Source organism: Corylus avellana, chromosome ca10, assembly GCF_901000735.1.
Source record: "Corylus avellana chromosome ca10, CavTom2PMs-1.0".
In the NCBI taxonomy this organism is placed as follows: domain Eukaryota; kingdom Viridiplantae; phylum Streptophyta; class Magnoliopsida; order Fagales; family Betulaceae; genus Corylus; species Corylus avellana.
In genome coordinates this window covers 11,102,513-11,110,701 of record NC_081550.1, presented here as the reverse complement: position 1 = coordinate 11,110,701, position 8,189 = coordinate 11,102,513, and the positions used below count along the sequence as shown (strand labels likewise).

At 35.4% G+C, this 8,189-nt stretch overlaps 1 pseudogene; it reads right to left on the bottom strand.

Moving 5' to 3' along the window:
• Nucleotides 1-4,822: 4,822 nt before the first annotated feature.
• On the bottom strand, nucleotides 4,823-7,956 carry LOC132162929 (1-aminocyclopropane-1-carboxylate synthase 1-like; annotated as a pseudogene).
• Between the last annotated feature and the right edge of the window lie 233 nt (nucleotides 7,957-8,189).

Genomic DNA, 8,189 nt, shown 5'->3' with positions numbered 1-8,189 from the left:
AATATCATGTCTAAAAATGATAACTAAACCGAAATATTCTTGTTTAACAGAAATATGTCTCACAACGAGATAGATATCCTTATTAAAATAAATCTATCAATTTCTGAAAGAAAACTGTGCCAACGCACTTATTAACTTGACTAATATGAAATCATAAGAAATCCTAAATACGCCCGCCCCCATTCCGGCCTCCTAGTGCAGCCTGGTCACCACCTGAAACAAGAAATAAAAATTGATGAGCCCAAAGGGGGCCCAGTAAGTGAACTCCACAACCATGAGCAGTTTTACTCCTTGTCCCGTTTTGAAAAATGGAACTCATAACTACATATATTCCCAGTATATTTTTAAAGAAAACAGAAAGCAATTAAAATATATTTTCATCAATAAAATTTATGAGTTTTTATCTCATACTAGGACCCATGTATACTGTTACCCCCATATACTAGGGTTGCGCGGTCCTTGCGACCTGGGATGAGATACTGTGGCCGCAGCCCCGTCCCCTGGCCAGCCGATTAACTCTGGGTGCACTCAGCATGGCAAAAAATAAAACTATTATGGAACCACCTTCTGGCAGAGCCTCCTTCAGCGGTTGCGCCTCCATCCTTAGCATCGGTACCGAGCTTTTCTCTTGTTTCTCTTGGGCGAAAAATACACTCCTTCCTACATGTGCCCTCATTTTATAACATTCTTTTCTCATTGCTTGTACTTCTCTAGGGCAACATGTAGGAGGGTTTATGATTATTGTCTCAAAATTCTCTTTATAAACATCACTATTTTCACAATATTTCTTTTTCTCAAACTTGTCATGCATGTAGCAAAATTCCATAATATAAACAAAATAATCATTTGCAATTGAAAACAAAATTCCATAAATAGCATGACATGATAATTTTTATGGAAGGGATAATAAATTCACTTACCTCTTGACTGCAGTAAAATTTTCCTCTGACTGCTAACTAATCTCCTGAAGGAAATACAGACACATTACTACCCTCATACACGTCACAACAAAACATTCTACTACTATTATGAGTTGGCTTGCTAATAAATTGAGAATGAACTTACTTAGGTATTTAGGTATATTTTCTCATAAAATTTTCAGAATTTATTTTATTTAATAGTACTCCTTTATGTATATATACTTTAAGTTCTTCCATACTATATATATATATACACTGCCCACTACCCCATCTATATATATAGATGAACAACTTGAATACCATATATATATATACACGTCCGTCAGCATGCTATATATATATATATATAACTCTACCGTGTGGTATATAATATACCTCCGTCAGAATGCTATATATATGCAAAACCTGTAACTTTATATGTGTTGGTATATTTTAAGATACTATATATATATATTTTGAAACATTCAGATGTACATATATTTGAAATCCTTCAAATCATTATATATATATACTTTAAAGTACTCATGTATATATATTTATAAATCCTTCAAATCACCATATATATATATATATATATATATATATATAGTTGCACGTGAGGAGTAAAACAAGAAGAAAACAAATCTCTCTTTCCCACTACAAGACCACACGGCAACCAAGGCAAGAAGACACTAAATTTGACAAAACACTAATGCTCTCCATTAAGTATATATATATATAAGAAGAAGAAAGAAACAATATGTGAGGCAAAAACCATACCTGACGCACAACAGGAAGAGTGACGTGAGGAGAAAAAGTGAGTGGCAGGGAAATTCTTCCTTTTTTTTTTTTTTTTTCTTCCTTTCTCTCTTCTCTCTTCCTTTCTTGGTGTGTGGCAAGAGTTTGTTCTAGATCTAGCCTTTATAAAAGAGATAGAAAATAGGTTTTGAGGAGCTTAGGGTTTTTTTTTTTTTTTTTAGTCGGTGCCTAGGCTTTCCATATATATATATTACTATTATTTATATTTTACTCTTTTATTTTATTTGCTTATTACTATTATCATTATTATTATTATTATTATTAATATTATTATATATTTTTAATTTGTCCATTGTCATTGTTAACCTAAGCCAACCCCTTTTTCTTTATAAAAAAAAAAAAAAAACTACGAGTCAACTAATAATACTCTAAAGGGACTTAGGATTGTCACATGGGTCATTGTCATGAGGTGGTGCATGGGTAGGTGGGTTTTTGTCTTGAGGTGCAGGGAATGACATAGATGTCTCAAGGTTATGTGCAATGTTGGAAGAAGAGATGAAAGGGACACATGCATGGTCACGGTTGGATGCTTGTCCATGAGGTTGTACATGTGTAGGTTGTGCAGTAGATAAGGTTAAAGGTGAATTGGAGACAATAGAATTAGTGGGTATAGCAGTAGGTGTGGTGTCATGTTGTGAAGCAGTTGATGCGGAATTAATATGATCAAAAGGTATAGAAGAAGAGATACCTAATGGGCATGCTGGAACAGGCAAAGACAAAGGGACCTCCACCTTTGCTGGGAAACTTTTCTCATCGAAGACTACATGCCGTGTGATAAAGATTTTGTTAGTAATAGGATCAAGATAACGGTAACCCTTATAATTGGAACCATATCCTAAGAAAATGCATTTTTTGCTTCAGAACATTAACTTGTGTGAGGTGTAAGGCCGAAGTAGGGGATAACAAGAACAACCAAATGTTCTGAGGATAGAGTAAATATTATCTACTCCTAGAGTTATCTTTCAATGAGAACTCTACACAAGATAATCTCAAGTTAAACAATATCTCTAGATAAAGCTTGCAGCAGATTAGTTAGATAACAATTTCTTGTTAAACTTATCTCCTTGTTTATCTTATCACTTAGTGTTTAAATTTCATACTAAGTGTAATCTCATGTAAATATAATTTAATAAATACAAAAGCCTAAACCAACATTTAGTAAGGCAGCAAGCATATCCTATTATCAGATTTTATATATCTTAACAATACACAAATTAAATAGATCCCATCATCTAAGAAATTTGAGGTGGCAATGGGCAAAAAATCAAAGATCTGAAAAGAGTGAAAATGCAAACCGTGTTTTTTGTTTTTTGTTTTTTTATGGCTGTAATTGTAACAGACAATGGAAAATATATAGAATAGTGCAGATTGTAATTGGAAAAGACAATGACAATGAAGATATTTATTATAGAACTGAATGGTTACAATAGATATATGAAGATAAATGATAAAATATTTAGCCAAGCCTCATTAACACAAGAATATTAAATAGATAAATATTAAATAGATGAACATTAATGACAGGAAATATTTATGGCTGATTCGAGGTAGCCAGGCCTCCCAACATGGAAATAATTCCAAATAAGATTCAGCTTCCTTTCTCCTCATGTGATTTCTCTTTAAAAAAAAACAAATTTTCAAATTTGAATTCGACCAAATCCGACTCCTCATAACTGCCCAAGATTGACGCCCATTTAAGCAAGTTTCTAAATTTAAATTTCACCAAATCAAATTTATCTTATTTGCCCAAGATTGAGGCGCCATTCAAATTTATTGTTTAGATAATTTCCCAATCAATCTCAAAGTAGCAAAATGTAAAAGATAATTAGAGAAATTCATAACCAGCAAACAAAAGGGTGGTTGAAATCAAAGAAAGTACAGAATTTGAAAGAGGAATTAGAGAACTTTCAACCCAGCAAACAAAAGGCTCTATGAATTTTTTTTTTTTTTTTTTTTTTTTTAAAAAAAAAAAACTATATTTGAACCAAAATAGCATATCACCCATGTGTTAAATCTGTTTGTGTCATGAAGAATGCTCAAGATTTTTTGTTCATTCTATCCTTGAACAATCGAATCGACACCAAAACCCAACCACCAAAGAGAAAACACATAAAAATAAATAAATAAATAAAATAGAAACATCTCCACAAACCGATCTGGTAAAAAAAAAATTTAAAAAAATGGCTAGTGGGTCTCTTCGAGAACAAGTTGAAGTTAAAAAAAAAAAAAAAAAAAGAAAAAAAAAAAAGGCAGAAATGATTCACATTCTTCCTCCATATCTGCAGAACTCTGCCCTATCAACAGCTGAAAACAAAACCAAATTTCTTTTCAAACCAAATTTCGTTTCAAATTCATAACTTCAAAGCCCTAAAATTTTACCCATTTTGGAAATCAAACAAAACAACCACCACTATATCTTAACAATACACAAATTAAATAGATTCCATCATCTAAGAAATTTGAGCAGACAATGGGCAAAAAGTCAAAGATCGGAAAAGAGTGAAAATGCAAACCAAGTCGTTTAGCGGGTGTCGCAGAGTGAGAGAGGAGAGTGGGGAGAGAAGCACCGGATGGTTGACGGCGGCTCCTTAGGCAACTTCGGATTTCCACCAGATCCTTCCCTTGCTCCAAGCATTACTCGATTTTGAGAGAGGGGGAGGCGATTTTGAATGGGTTTGGGGAAAAATTTGGGGGGAAATGGATGTAGGAATGATTTTTGTTGGGGAACGGGTTTTGAAGCGTTTTTTATTTTTTTATTTTTTTTTAAATGAGGGCAAACGACGTGGCACATGCCATGTCACCAGCGTGTGTTACTGTTTACGCACGCCGGCGTAACCCATATCACCACTCTGCGGTGACTGATCGAAGCCGATGCATGCAACATACCTATTCCACTGATGTCATATATATATATATATTAATTAACATCAGTAATGGATCAACTAATCTTTTATTTATTTTCTCAATAGATAATTTGAAGTGGGGATCCTTGCTATATATTGCTGTTCCTGCATCATGCTTGGCTCTGGATATAATAAATTAACATTCAAAAACATTTTGAGCCAGAAAACAGATGAATTATATTCACACAATGATCTTGCTAGCTATAGCTGCCAAAAGAAATATTAATTTAATCATCAAGAACACCAGGTATATATTTTTGAACAAAATAATAAATATTGAAGCAGTTTACACTTGAATAATAATAAATCATTACATTTTTTTCAATATCTTTCTAGGTTTAGCTGCCCATCAGGACAACTTACAAATATCAAATGATTTCATAAACGAAACATTCTAGTCCCATAAAAAAACTTACAGCACCCACATGATCAAGTGGGAAAAAAACATGGTAATTACTTCTGACAGTAAGAATCAATATCATGCACCGTTATTTCCTAAGTACACCCCTGTTGAATCCAACTTCATTAGAAATTGAAGATCCTTAATTACTAGATATTATCATATATATATATATATATATGGTTCGTAAACAAAAGAACATCCATTTAGTATCTGACGAAATATATTCAGCCACTGTCTCCGGCTCCCCGACATTCACAAGCATTTCCGAAATCATAGAAGGAATGGAATGCAACCGCGATCTCATTCACATTGTTTACAGCTTGTCGAAAGACATGGGCCTCCCTGGCTTCAGGGTGGGCATAGTTTACTCTTACAATGACGCTGTCGTGAGCTGCGCCCGGAAAATGTCGAGCTTCGGATTAGTTTCCTCGCAAACTCAACACCTCCTTGCTTCAATGCTGTCGGACGAGGAGTTTGTCGGGAAGTTTCTGTCGGAGAGCTCGAAGAGGCTGGCGAAGAGGCGCAGCATGTTCACCAAGTGGCTTGAGGAGGTGAAGATTTCTTGCTTGAAAAGCAATATCTATATATATATATATACATCCTCAAACGTCTGTTTTTCAAGGAGCCTACGCAAATCCATCCAAACAAAAAGCCCAGCTTTGCTTTTCAAGCAAGAAATCTCCACCTCCTCAAGCCACTTGGTGAACATGCTGCGCCTCTTCGCCAGCCTCTTCGAGCTCTCCGACAGAAACTTCCCGACAAACTCCTCGTCCGACAGCATTGAAGCAAGGCGGTGTTGAGTTTGCGAGGAAACTAATCCGAAGCTCGACATTTTCCGGCCGCAGCTCACGACAGCGTCATTGTAAGAATAAACTATGCCCACCCTGAAGCCAGGGAGGCCCATGTCTTTCGACAAGCTGTAAACAATGTGAATGAGATCGCGGTTGCATTCCATTCCTTCTATGATTTCGGAAATGCCTGTGAATGTCGGGGAGCCGGAGACAGTGGCTGAATATATTTCGTCAGATACTAAATGGATGTTCTTTTCGTTTACGAAGCTCACCAGGCTTCTCGTTGTCTCAGTGTCTAGCACAGTGCCCAGAGGGTTTGATGGGTTGGCAATGAGCAAGCCCTTGATCTTGATGTTGTCTTCTTGGGCCTTTTCATATGCTGCTTCTAGCGCTGCTTTTGTTATTACGAACCCATTCGAGCTATCGCAATCAACAGGAAGTATCTGCACCCAGTTCCCCACTCGATGTCCCTAAAAAATCTGCAATTAAACCAAAAAAAAAATTAAAAGATTAATTCATCTTAATCATATGATAATACTTTAATAATACATTAAATTATTACACGATGAGCATACGTGTAAACATAAACGACCTATGCTGCCCACACTATTTGTGGTCCAAATACTGATTGCAGTGGGAATAAAAAAATAAAGGCTGACAGGTGGAATCTTTAACATCTTGTATCCTTTTTCTGTGACTACGGAAATTGTCCAAACATCCAGCTGTGGACTGGAATTAGGTGATTGCCCTCCTCTCTGGAATTCAGTATGGGGCTTGTAGGCCAATACTCAATATTAGCAAAGGTCCACTAGGTCTAGAGAGGATTTTTTTTTTTTTTTTAATAGTAATAGCATATACTACACTCCTATTTTATTAGGTTAATGTAATTGTGCGTATTAGTTTTTGATCAATCAAGGAATTTCCTTTTTTTGAGAATTGAAAAGAATGAGAGTGAAGAGAGAATATAATATGTGCTTGACCTATCTTATTGACGCAAAACGTTACGAGAATTGTTGCCACTGGCGTACTTATTAGTAATAGGAAATTGTGTAATTGACCTCCTAAGAATAAATAAATCAAAAAATATTTAGAAGAATTGACTCTGACAGTTTCCTGGAAATTGTGAATGTCAGCTTTCTATTGGGTATGGTTTCAGACTTCTACTACCTAAACTTTGACAAGGCATCTTTGGGAGAATCCTGCATGCTGGTTTCTTGATCTACTCAGAGCGACGTGGTCAAGAGTCAAAGACCATGACTTGGACCCTAAGTTTGGATAGAAATTCTCTAACAATTTTGTTATATATTCCACTTCTTGTTAAGTCACTAAATTCATCATTTTTTATATTAGTAGTTTCAAGTTTACATTTAATTTGTTTCCATCATTTGTTTAATTTTTGTGAAAATAAAATAGAAGTGTAAAAGCGATAATGTCCGTACGCTGAATAATAAGGTGAGGGTACAAGGAAAACATCGCCGGGATCCGCCAAACAGAAGGTGATTAGCTCGTTTGCTCCGGTAGCTCCGCCGCTCATGACTATACGGTCAGGATCAAATCTGACCCTGTTGCCTCTTACTCTTCCCATAAAGTTCGCTACAGCCTGAAAATATTTAACACAAACATATTAATATTATTGCCAAAAAAAATGGCATTTCTACTTCTACATTTCTTCGTTTATGTAACTTCATCATCATTTTACAAGTTAAAGAACAAGTTTATGTATGTATATATACTTGTCTAAACTCCGGCAAGCCATGATAATCCTGAAAGATAGCAATATTCTTGAACTCATTCACTCCCTCAGCTGTGCAAATGGAAGCTTTAGGATTTTTCCTAATCCACTCTTCAATCAAATCAAAGCAAAGCTGGAACATAAACATAAACAAACAAACAAACAAAAACATTTAATCTGCATGTTAACGCGCATTGTAAGTGAGATATTCAAGCACAAAAATATTAAACTCCATGCACCAAACCTGATTTCCTGCAAGCCCCATCTGGATAACTCCATCCCGATTTGTAGAAGGGTGATAAGGGTTGTGATCATACGCCTTCCATCCATCGAAATAAGGAGAATTCTCACCATGTCGGTCGTTGGTTGCAATTTTAGACAAAAGCTGGTGATTCTTACTCAACCCCATTTTCAGCTTTCTCTACAGCAAGCTCACTAGGAATTAATAATATTATGAATATTATAATTATTGTCTAAAAATGAGTGAGTAAAATACTGAGAGAATGTGGGAATTTATAGGCAGCTGGCGGGGAGTTGGAAACGAAGAGATCGAGGAAACAGAGATAGAGAAGTCCATTTCAAACTTCAAAAGTTTGGAAAAAGAGAATTTTTGAGTGGCAGTTTTGGTCAACGAATGCGTAA